General features: G+C 30.8%; 1 protein-coding gene across 1 annotated transcript in view; it reads right to left on the bottom strand.

Annotated features, from left to right (window-relative positions):
- LOC144440145 (cell adhesion molecule-related/down-regulated by oncogenes-like) overlaps nucleotides 1–12,376 on the bottom strand; it is a 54,316-nt gene extending 41,940 nt beyond the window's left edge. Inside the window, exon 1 of the mRNA XM_078129415.1 lies at nucleotides 12,312–12,376. The gene's annotated coding sequence lies outside the window, so the exon portion shown is untranslated. The remainder of the gene's footprint in view (nucleotides 1–12,311) is intronic.
- Between the last annotated feature and the right edge of the window lie 1,261 nt (nucleotides 12,377–13,637).

Genomic DNA, 13,637 nt, shown 5'->3' with positions numbered 1-13,637 from the left:
TACTGAATTTTTAATTAAAAGATTCTGTACATGAATAATGCACCTATTTTAAAATCAGAAATCTCTATTTTTCACTGAAAATACGACATAAATTGTTGCATGCTTTTATATTACTGATGTTTTCAATAAAACGGCCGTTGTTTATTCTGTACATGAATAATACGCCTATTTTTTAAAAAAAAAAAAATTACTACTTGTCACCGATAATCGGACATAAATTGTTGGACACCTTTACATACTCATTGTGTTTTCCAGAAAAAGGTTCTATACGAGGCTGATACCCTAAAATTGATGTTTATAATGTCAATAACACGTGGTGATTCCACCGAGGGACATAGTCTCCTTTTCACAATCAATCACTCATAATACTACACACATTACAATCATACAATTTGACAAGGGACCAATATCCTATCACTCAGACTTTTATCTCCAATAACCATAATTAAAACCTTTCCATAAAACCCAAATTTAAGTACTTTTGTAAGCCTACAACACTTCTTATCAACAATCACATCTTTCACTTTTTTTGCATCTTTTTCCGCATCTACAAATGACTCATAATATGTATCAATATTTAACTTTCCACCAATCACAAAGCTTCATTTTTTATCATTTATACACATCAATAATGCACACATTAATTTTAGTTTATCTAATAATTCTATAATATATAATTCATGTAAGTACACAATAAAATTTTATATTTTGCATGAATTCAATAATACATGCATTAATGTAGATATTAATAGAAATATTCCTTTATAAATTAAATATACATAATGTACGCCAAAGATAATGTTGGTGTAAATATATTAATGTAAACCACCTCTAAGTACTAATATGTATAAAACATATCAATAATGTAAGTCTAGCATAAATGCAGATATAAATATCTTAATGTAAACATTAATGTAAGTACTAATATACATACTAAAGCATAATTTGATAACATAGGAATAATGTAAGAATAATGCAAGTCTAGAATAAATGTTGGTATTAATATCTTAAAATAAACATTAATGTAAGTACTAATATACATACTACACCATAATATGATAACGTAGGAATAATGTAAGAATAATGCAAGTCTAGAATAAATGTTGGTATTAATATCTTAATGTAAACATTAATGTAAGTACTAATATTTACCTACTAAAGCATAATGGAATAATGTAAGTCTACAAGAAATGTTGGTATAAATATTGTAACGTAAACATTAATGTAAATACTAATATTTACCTACTAAAGCATAATGGAATAATGTAAGTCTACAAGAAATGTTGGTATAAATATTGTAACGTAAACATTAATGTAAGTACTAATATTTACCTACTAAAGCATAATGGAATAATGTGAGTCTATAAGAAATGTTGGTATAAATATTGTAATGTAAACATTAATGTAAGTACTAAATATAACTATTAAACTAAGAATAATGTAAGTCTAGCATAAATGCTGACAAATATCTTAATATATTATAATGTAAGTACTAATACACCTACACTGTAATTTGATAATGTAGGAATAATGTAAGAATAATGCAAGTCTAGAATAAATGTTGGCATAAATATCTTAAAATAAACAATAATGTAAGTACTAATATAACTACTACACCATTATTTGATAATGTAAGAATAATGTAAGTCTAGAATAATGTTGGTAGAAATATATTGATGTACACTGATGTAAACATTAATGTAAGTACTAAATATAACTACTAAACTATAAGAATAATGTACTAAATCATAATTTAATAATGTAGGAATATTTAAGGCTAGAATAAAACTTGGTATAAATATATTGATGTAAACAGTAATGTAAAACTGACTATAACTACTTAACTATGAATAAAGTAAGTCTGGAAATGTTGGAATAAATATTTTAATGTAAATAATTATGTAAAACTGAGTATAACTACTAAACTATGAATAATGTAAGTCTGGAAATGTTGGAATAAATATTTTAATGTAAACAATTATGTAAAACTGAATATTACTACTAACCTATGAAGTCTAGAAATGTTGGCATTAACATCTGTAACACACATGTGCCTATGGTAACCCACATGTGCCTATGGTAACACACATGTCGCAAGAGCCATGGTGTCAATCAAGAAATCAAATTGTTTGTTTTTTTATGACACCTATGTGGTAAAATTCGATATCAAAATATGCTTTCTGTTCTAATGAAGCAGTATACAATACTCAATATCTCTAATAAAGCAATAATTTTCATGAAAAACTTTCAAAATTTAATTAGTAGTACTTAAAAAAATTCCCCTGCCACTGTCCACAAAAAGACAGTTCACCTGTCACGTCCTAAATTGCCATTTTGCACAATTTTTCAAAGTAACAAAGTTCACAGAAAATACTAGAAGCTATTTTTACTTTTCATTTCCTAGGGTATCAAAGATTGGAGGTTTTATTTGTATTGCATTTCATGAATAATCTTTGGTTTTTCTCAGAAAATGTCAACTTTGAATTATAGATGTTATAACTACCTTTAAGAAAACAATATAAACCATTCAAAACATGAAATGCCAGGGGGTGCACACACCTGTTTGACGCTTAAGAACAGGCTAACCGTAAATCATGTGTGTTATAACTACCTTTGCAAAGGTGACATAAACCATTGGAAACATGAAATGCCAGGGGGTGCACACACCTGTTTGAGCGTTAAGAATGGGCTAACCTTAAATCATATGTGTTATAACTACCTTTGCAAAGTGACATAAACCACTGGAAACATGAAATGCCAGGGGGTGCACACACCTGTTTGACGGATAAGAAAGGGTTAACATTGAATCATGTGTTACAAAACTAGCTTTGGAAAGGTGACATAATCCATTGCAAACACGAAATATCAGGGGGTGTACACACCTGTTTGATGTATCATGTTCAACCTGTACACAGTTTATCTAGGTATACCATCTAACATTGGAATAAAGCTGTCAACAGTATTTATTCCTATCATGTCTCAGTTACAATCAGATTGTAAAATTAACCAAAATGTCAGAAAGCGTAGACTGTTACTACTCTTACAAACGTATACTGACCTACTTTCTATTTCCTTAAAGTATACACACAAGCCAAGTTGAACACATTCAATCTAAAAATACAGGTTTGATACCTGGTTGTATTACATTATACACACAGCCAAGTTGAACACATTCAATCTAAAAGTACAGGTTTGATACTCTTTTTATTTTACATTATACACACAAGCCAAGTTGAACACATTCAATCTAAAAATACAGGTTTGATACCTGGTTGTATTACATTATACACACAAGCCAAGTTGAACACATTCAATCTTAAAATACAGGTTTGACACCCTTGTCATTTTACATTATACACACAAGCCAAGTTGAACACATTCAATCTAAAAATACAGGTTTGATACCCTTGTCATTTTACATTATATACACAAGCCAAGTTGAACACATTCAATCTAAAAATACAGGTTTGATACCTGGTTGTATTACATTATACACACAAGCCAAGTTGAACACATTCAATCTAAAAATACAGGTTTGATACCCTTGTCATTTTACATTATACACACAAGCCAAGTTGAACACATTCAATCTAAAAATACAGGTTTGATACCCTGGTTATTATACAATATACACACAAGCCAAGTTGAACACATTCAATCTAAAAGTACAGGTTTGATACCCTTGTCATTTTACATTATACACACAAGCCAAGTTGAACACATTCAACTGAAAAATACAGGTTTGATACCCTGGTTGTTATACAATATACACACAAGCCATTGTTAAACATCCCACCAACTCATGTCTTTCATCAGTACTGCAGTGCTTGAAAGAGTCAAAATATTCAAAATAGCCTGGCTTTTTGTAAATTATTCTTGAGGAGGTATAATGATATTATTCCCCAATATTTGCCTTCATTCATCTGGAAAATACTTGTAATCTAAGGGTTTTGTCACTAATGGCATCTATCAAATTGTGGTGCCGTTTGGGCATGTGTATTTTCCTTGGATGAACAAAGAAAAACATTACAAATTGTATCATAATATATCATATATTGTATTGCATTGTATCGTATCATATCACATATTATATCATATCTCATACTGTATCATATCATATTACATCACATATCATTATATCATATCTTGTATCGTATCATATCACATCACATAATATATTATATCTCATAATACTGTATCGTATTGTATCATATCTCATTGTATCATATCGTATCACATATATCATATCTCGTATCGTATCACATCACATAATATATCATATCTCATACTGTATCGTATCACATATCATTATATCATATCTTGTATCATATATCACATTACATAATATATCATATCTCATGATACTGTATCGTATTGTATCATATCTCATTGTATCATATCGTATCACATATATCATATCTCGTATCGTATCATATCACATCACATAATATATCATATCATATCGTATCACATAACATCATATATTATATAATGTAGTGTATATATCATACAAATCAAAAATCCCATTTCATTAAAGTATTCTTTAAATGTACACAACTCTGAATTTATCGTTACTTTTGTATCAACAGAAAAAATTCTAACAAAAACTTGTCAAATTCACATCAGTGGCACAATTCTAAACAGAATTGTAAACAGAGTGTATATACATATGTAGGTACATGAACAGAATATATGTATGTCAGTACGTAAACAAACAGCATATACAGATATCGGTACATAAATAAACAATGAATACATATATCGGTATTAAAGTAAACAAACTATAAATACATATGTTGGTTCGTTAACAAACAGAGTATACGCATGTTAGTATGTAAACAAACAGCATATGTATGTTGGTATGTAAACAAACAGCATACGTATGCCGGTATGTAAACAAAGTGTATACGCATGTTGGTATGTAAACAAACTTTACATATTCGATACATCAACAGAGTAAACGTATGTCGGTACGTAAACAAACAGCATATACCTATGTCGGTATGTAAACAAACAGCATACGTATGTCAGTATGTAAACAAACAGCATACGTATGTTGGTAGGTAAACAAACTTTACATATTCGATACATCAACAGAGTATACCTATGTCGGTATGTAAACAAACAGTGTATACATATGTCGGTACGGAGGCAAAAAACGCTAATCTTATCTTGTCTCTCTCTTTGCCCTAAATTTACGGTTGGAGACACATAAAAAGGCCTGTATGACAGCGTTTTTTACCATGATCTGAACAAATTAGATAGGTTGTAACATAAACAATGCACACACTAAGCCCTGCCCTACAGCATCAAACCATATAGTCACTACGCATTAACTTACATGGCTGTATCTATGTCATCTTCACTTTACTGAGAGTGATGCTTTAAAATCCTATGACAAAGGACAACATCGAATATCAACTACAAAACGTTTGTATTTGTTTTGATTTGAATTTGTGCAATTTCCTTAAAAAATAGACCTGCGATGGTTTACTCCAAAGATGGAAGACAAGTTGCATGTCAAAAACAAAATGTTTAATATGTATTTTTTTATTTAAATTGTAGCATTTTTTTCATTTTGAATTTCGTGGAAAAATATTTTGTGGTTATCTTATCCTATCCTTTTATATCATGCGTGATATTTATTTTGATTTTGAGTTGTAATTATTTCGTTTCATTTTGAATTTCCATGGAAACAGACCTAATGATGGTTTCTTACCTAGTCTTCAAATAAGTGAAATTATACATCCAAAATTTCCATCGAGTGTTAAGAGAAGAGATTTCTCTCATCAATACATCATTTCACTTTATATTTCATTTGACACTTATTTTAATTTTGTTCGCCTTGAACCATTTCAAATTTCCCAGAAAACCCCCCTGCTAGCAATCACATGTAGTTGGATATTTTAGCCAATTTGTAGTCAGTTACTATGGAAACAACAAAATCCTCAAATTTACACAGGGAATATCGAAACCTAAAAAAAATGTGAAAATAGAATGGGTTGAATAAGCTGACAGAAGGCAAATAAAAATTCATCTAAACCTGAGGGACTTTAAGTATGAAATCGAACAGAAGGAACGATGGGAAATTTACAAAAAATGCTGACACAGAAATTTGGAAAAAGATATTTGTGAATTTCGCACTGCAAGTGAGAAAAACAAAAAAGAAATTAACACATAATTGGTTTGTAATATTGACAGTATCAGCTGAAGAACTAGTTGGTAATATTAGACAACTGAAAACAGAAAAGACAACGCCTCAAATGAATTAATCAAATGTAATAACATTCTCAGATTCACAATCCTCCTGGGATCGGTAAACTTGTGAAATCATCCTACAAGGTAGACACACTTAGATTAAATATCAACCTGTATACAATTTACTGTTTATGCTTGTGAGTTTCAAGTCGTTTTTATCGATTCAGACACACAATTCTGAGAACTGAGCAAAGAAGATCTCACAATCCTGAAAGAAATAGCTTTTGTTTAGGTTTAGACAATACAGTGAATGGCGATGCTTAATACCTGCCATGCTGCAACAAAGTTATGTGTGTGTGAAAGAACTAGTCTTTCAAATTCACGATACAATGACAAATCTTCAAAGGAAATGCTTTGCAATGTTGAAGTTCAGAAGTATAGCAGCTTCGGATAACAAAGTGTCTAAACTTCTGATAGTGACTTGTGACTGCTTAGGAAATCTTGGACACCTTCTTCATACACGATTTCCAAGGACACGCACACACACGATATCAAAGCTGAGACGTATGTCTTAATCTCTTACAACTCGGTAAAACTTAGACACATCATTCCACGATCGCAGTATAGACAACATTGAGTGAATCCTAATAGCTAAAATCTACTCACAGAAAAGATAATCTCACCTAGTTAGGGTAAATTAGACGAACAAATTCACTTACGACAAACAGATCCTATTGTATAGACTGCTTTACAAGGTGAATAGAGATGAAAATTCTAACCATGTTACACAGACGTACATACCTTGTGAGCTTCTAATATCGTTGCAAATTCTTATTTTGGAGTGATAGTCAAACGGTGCATGATAACGCAAAAAGTCTCAACACACCACCACTGGACAAAGATTTCCAAGAACTGTCTACTATCAAGAAATCCTATCACAGCATCTCATGAGCTTGAACAACCTAATCAGAAGAACCGTGCAGCATCGTACAGCCAAGTGATCAAAGTATGTAAAGATAAAAGTAGTCGAATCATTGTCCTAGCCTTCGTCACAGACGTCAGTGTGTCTGAAAGCTCAATACCAGTGGGTAATTTTCCCTCACTAATGACATACACGCTAGCATTACCATACATCCAGATACTACCTGCCTGGCCATAAATCTTGTAATTTAAACTGAATAAATAATAAATCACAGGGTCAAATTATCAAAATTACATTACCTCTGCTCAGCTGGAGCATAGACATTTTGTGTTTGCTCCTCAAAACCACAGTCATTTACAATAAAAAACGGTTGAACGACCGAATTTAGATTGACCCTGTTATGACTATGTTGTCTGCATATTGTTTGAGTATTAAATGGGGGAACACTGATTCGATTGCTGGTCTTCTCACTAACTAACTCAATTATGGGTATTTTCTATTAGCTATACTTGAAGAAACAATCTTAACAAATATTTTTACCTTTTTTTTTTACTTTTTATGGAATTGCCCACTTTTAAGAACATTTCCCCTCTTTTCCGATTTAGTAGAATTGTTCAGTAACTGTTATGATATTTACCAAGTAGCTATACTTTGACATTCAATGGTGAAATCTTTTGATAGAATTGCCCACTATCTCATCCAACTACAAGAGTATACATGCACTTCCACTTTTAACAATGTTTCTTCTTGTAGTCTTTTTATTACAATTACTCATTAATTCTTCCACTTATATTTGCCAAATAGCTATCCTTGCTAATCCAATTTTATAATATTTTGTCTTTTTATTAGTAGAATTATTAAATCTCTCTCTCTCTCTCTCTCTCTCTCTCTCTCTCTCTCTCTCTCTCTCTCTCTCTCTCTCTCTCTCTCTCTCTCTCTCTCTCTCTCTCTCATTTGATAAATAGCTACACTTGGACAACCAACATAGAATCATTTTAGCATAATTATGCACTTATCCAATTTTTCAACATTCCCCTTTCTCTTTTTCAATAGCATTGTTCACTATCTCCTCCAACTACAATGACACTTTTGAAATAATTCATTTTTTAAACACTTTTTTTTAAATACATATTTGTTCACTACCTCTCATACTTAACTTTTCTAAATAGTTCCATTTGTTCACAAAAATTTTTTTTCTTGTATAAATCAATTAATATTAATATTACATGTATTACATTTCTCTGTTAAATTTTTAAATAAAATTTGCAAATTTCAGTAGAGTACTGTACAATAAAATTATACTTTCAATTGCTAGTTCATGGAAATGCAAAAATTTCGATCCATTTTGATAACATTTGAAAATTTCACTCCTGTAGTATATAATAACATACTTTCAACTGCTAGTGCATAAAAAATTACAGGAAAGTGCATAAATTATTTTTGGAGATAAAACTTCTGAATTTTACTACTGTAGCATATCATATGTTCGACTGCCAGTGCATACAAAAATTATAGGAAAATGTAGAATTTTTTTTTTTAATATAAATTTTGATAAAATTTGTGAATTTTACTACTATAGTGTACAATAACACACATTCAACTAACAGTGTGTAAAAAAATTATAGGTAAGTTCAGAAATGTTTAATGCATTCTTGAGGGAATTTGACTAGTACATTGATTGTGCCAGACAGCAAAAGAATACAGACTGAACTCAATACATTCCTTGATTTGTGATTGAAAACATGTTAGCTTTGATTAATTCGAAAGGTCAAGTTTTATCCATTAATTATTCATTGCCCTTGCGTCTAAAATCTATGATATCTTGGCACCATGTCTAGCTACGATGTTAAAGACGTTTAATATGCTATATTCAGACCATAGGTGTGAAAAATCAATGATTAATATAAATCAAACATGAGATTATATTTGTTGTAATAAAATTTTTAAAAAAAACACACCAAAAAAACAAAACTTGCAAATTACGACTGAATTACAAAAAATTAAATCTAAGACTTTCAGTTAAAGGATAGGTGTCATCGTTACAATTATATCAACTGTAAGATAATATTCTGAAAATGAAATTCTCAATGTTTGAAAATTTGTAGCCAAATTTAAAAAATTTAAATTTGCATACTGTCAGTGATGAAAAGAGATGTCATGTTGTACAATTCTCTGTCTACAGTTGATGGTAAAAAATAAACGTCATTTAATTACTGTGTGTAATGTCAAAAAATGCTTACAAATGTCAACCTGTCACATTCGACATGTCGTACGCAAAAACAAAATGAGCAATTCTAGTCTAAAATAAACATGTGTTATTGATGAAATAGCATGAAAAATACAAAAATTGTGTTTGAACATTTTTTGGTTTAAAAAAACATTTTGTTAATATATATTGTGCATAATGAAGCTCTTAATAAACCTCAGCAAGTGTGAATTTAAGAATAGTGAAACTACATGAATTAGTGATTCAATAGACATTTGAACATGCAATTCACGTCTAAATTGAATCTGCGATATCATAATACACTGAAAAGGTAAAATTTTAGTAAAAAAATTCCAAGTGAGAAAATCTGCATTGTACATAGTTTGATAACCCACATATTTGACAAACTAATTTGTAAATTCATGTCAAAATTGTATTTGGAATATGAAAAAATATGCAAAAAAACCTCAAAATGTTCAAAAAAAATTTTAGCGGGAAAATATTTATTGTGCTCTACATGTATTGATTATATAATGAAATATAAATGTGGGATATGAAATAATTAAAAAAACAAACAAACAATTTTTTTCAAAAATTTATTAGTGGGAATATATTTATTGAGCTTAATTTGATAATCTACATGTATGTGATTATTATATAATGAAATATAAATGTATGATATGAAAGAATTCAAAGAAAACTAAAATTTTGATCCGAATTTTTTTAGAGGGAAAATGTTGACTGTGCATAATTTGATAGCCGACATATAAATCTTAGTGTAGAATAAAGTGCAGGATAGTGGAAATAAGCTGAATAAGTGGTCTAAGAGATAGTTGACGACAGTAGTGACAATGATTTAAGTTACAACACTGCAGTACAATAACAGTTAAATCATAACATAATCAGATTTGACAATATTCAGGGTGGTTACATCAAAGTCATTATTCTATGCCATCTGTCTGTGTTAAGGCACATCATATAAGCCTATAGGGTATAGCTACAAATAGAATCCACAATACCTGTGTCTGCCCTCGGTATAAAGATAACATACACTGTATATGCATGTAGCAAATGAATTGTTAATGGATTCTACATTTAAAGTCATCAATTAACCCAACCCAAATTTTACCTCGGTTAATTTTTTTTGGAAAAATCAAACCAAATTTGCATTTTTTGTTGAATTTATTCAGTTAAAGTTGAATACATCATACATGTATTTCAGCTTGGTAATCCTTTTTTATTTAAGTGAATCCTTACATAAAACTGATCTCGTATCGTACTCAAAGTCACTTTGTGCTTTGAAGTGAACATACAACTCGTGCATCGCAAGTAGAACTTTGATTATAGAAAAGCACATTGGTGTTTCTAAGTGTTTTTTATTCTGTAACAGTATGTATGTATGTATGTATGTATGTGTGTGTGTGTGTGTGTGTGTGTGTGTGTGTATGTATGCATACATGTATGTAAATACATACGTACGTATGTATGTATCCATACATGCACACATGTATGGTTGTACGGTATGTATGTATGTATGTATGTATGTACGTACATACGTACGTACGTACGTACGTACGCATGTATGTACGTACGTATGGTATGTATGTATGTATGTATGTGTGTGTGTGTGTGTGTATGTATGTATGTGTGTATGTATGTATGTATGTATGTATGTATGTGTGTATGTATGAAGTCTCAATAAACATGTAAACAAAAATACTTTCATTTCACTGCTTAAAAAGATTTTGTATGTCCAATCTTTATTGGTTCAAGTGTTCAGAGTTTCTTGGGATTTACACACAAACAACTCATCATACTGAAGCAAATATATGCAATGATATGTTTCAATATATACAAGTTGTGAACAAAGTTTTATCAAAACGCTTAAGCTTGAGCAACCGAGTTCATGCTTCGGCGAAAGTGTTGCTATGACAATACTAGAGATTAGCACATCAACAAGCAACAATATAAAGTAAATGTACTTAAGAACAACATCAAAGTGTATGTAAGCCAAGAGCAATTTTCAAATGGCTCAAAATATTTGCTGTGTTTGATCTCTCTTGGTGAAAATGTCGCTATGACAATATACAAAATTTCTAGGGATTTTACAAAAATCAAGATAATGACACAAAAGTAAATAGAGATTCCATAAAGTATCAATATGTTAATAACACACACCTTTTTTAACTAAATGGTTAGATTGATCAGTTGTTTAGTTTGCTTTGGTGGAAGTGTTGCTACGACGATACTAAATTTCCAGGGATTTGTATATACACAAGTTACAATATAAAAGTACATAAATTAAAGAGCGATAACCATATATACACTGGAAATCTTTATCATACAGTTACTCTTGGTATGTTTGATCAGTGCTAGTGAAAGCGTTGCTATGACAACATAGGAAATTTCCAGGGACTTGCATGATACATAATTAAGACAATATACCCAAGATCAGTATCAATAAATTGGAAACCCTCACATATGCTTAGATGTGCTGCCTTGATCTCTCTCAAGTGAACCACTTACATTACATTTTATAATGATTACTTGACTAATACGTTAAAACACACTGAACAGTTCAGAGAATAAAATCAAGTACACAATCTACTTCTCTTGTACACTTACTTAGTACTTTGCATATTTTAACTCAAAAATATGAACATGTTGTTTAATTAAAACTGATTCTTCTTTGAGATATTCATTTATTGAAATCACAATCCTATGCTTGTATCTGATTGGTTGTACTGGCAAATTTGCTGTATCTGACTGGTCAACTCTTTTCCAACTGGTTAGCCAATCAAATTGGTCAACTCAACTGATAAGCCAATCAACTCAAATCAAATCAAGCATTTCAAAATCACTATATACCTAACTGTCATAAAATGGGCAAGGCTCCCCTTTACCCATATGTGTGCAGCATTCTAACATATCACTTGCAAGGTAGTTTGTGCAGTCATGCTAAAAAACATAGATCCATGTACTTACCGAAATGCTTCTCAAACGAGGCCCACAAATGCTCACCACTTCAAAAGTGAACAAGTTGTTTTCAGTGTCGGCAATTCTGTACGCTCTTCTACTAGTACTACACAGTAGCAAATTTACCTGAAACAGAAGACGACTGGATTAGTGAAACCTGAACTAATATTGCATGGCAAAACATGTTAGTTATCTAGGATTGTTTCTTATGTTACAACTGGGCAGGACAGAGTTTACATACTTGTATCTCAATATTTCATTCTGTCTTTCCTCTGCATGTTTAACCTTTGTGTGAAGTGTTCTCTACAGTATCTGATTTATTGCAATATTTACGTTAAATACTCTTCAGTACGTGGTGCCTGATATTTCATCTGGCAGTCATTTGTCATTTATGTGGAGCACTTGTCATGTCATGATGTACACAATTCTGGGTACCTGTAATAACATTTTAGCTCACACTAGAGGGTCAAAATGGAATGAAAATATTGGTGTCATGGGTTACACAATTCTGTAATAGTATTTTAGCTCACACTAGAGGGTCAAAATGGAATGAAAATATTGGTGTCATGGGTTACACAATTCTGTAATAGTATTTTAGCTCACACTAGAGGGTCAAAATAGAATGAAATTATTGGCGTCATGGTTTACACAATACTGTAATAGCATTTTAGCTCACACTAGAGGGTCAAAATGAAATGAAAATATTGGCGTCAAGATGGACACAAATCTGGGTACCTGTAATAGCATCTTAGCTCACACTAGAGGGTCAAAATAGAACGAAAATATTGACATGCCCATGTGCATTTATATGTTGTAGTAATGCATGTGACCTGAAACTTTCACTGAAAGTCACGGTCTCAACCACAAAATCACGATTGTTTATTTTTATGACATACGTGAGAAGTAAAACTCCTATTTCTGATGGCAAGAATGAAATAATAGGCTATTATGTATTGAATTATGTTTGATTATACACTCACACAAACATTTCCTACGTACATTTCATAATAATAATCATAATAATAATAATAATAATGGAATTTCTTTTTGAAAGCGCACTACAATGTACACTTTGTCTCAGTGCTCTTTACAATACTCAAAAAGAAAGAAAAAGATAAAATGACAACAAATAACAATTTATGTGGTTAAAATGAAAAAAAAATTACATTACAAAGTAAATAAAACTAAAATTATGTGAAATCTGTCCCTAAAATGATAAAATTTCTGGCATGGAAAGTAATAATATGAGCCCTGGCATGTGATTAAGAGAGAGTCTTACTTGCAGTGATACATAATATGTTTTTTACAATGACAGTTTGGACATGGACATTAGGT

Source organism: Glandiceps talaboti, chromosome 9 (assembly GCF_964340395.1).
Source record: "Glandiceps talaboti chromosome 9, keGlaTala1.1, whole genome shotgun sequence".
In the NCBI taxonomy this organism is placed as follows: domain Eukaryota; kingdom Metazoa; phylum Hemichordata; class Enteropneusta; family Spengelidae; genus Glandiceps; species Glandiceps talaboti.
The sequence above is the reverse complement of the archived record's forward strand: the minus strand, read 5'-3'. Positions and strand labels throughout refer to the sequence as shown.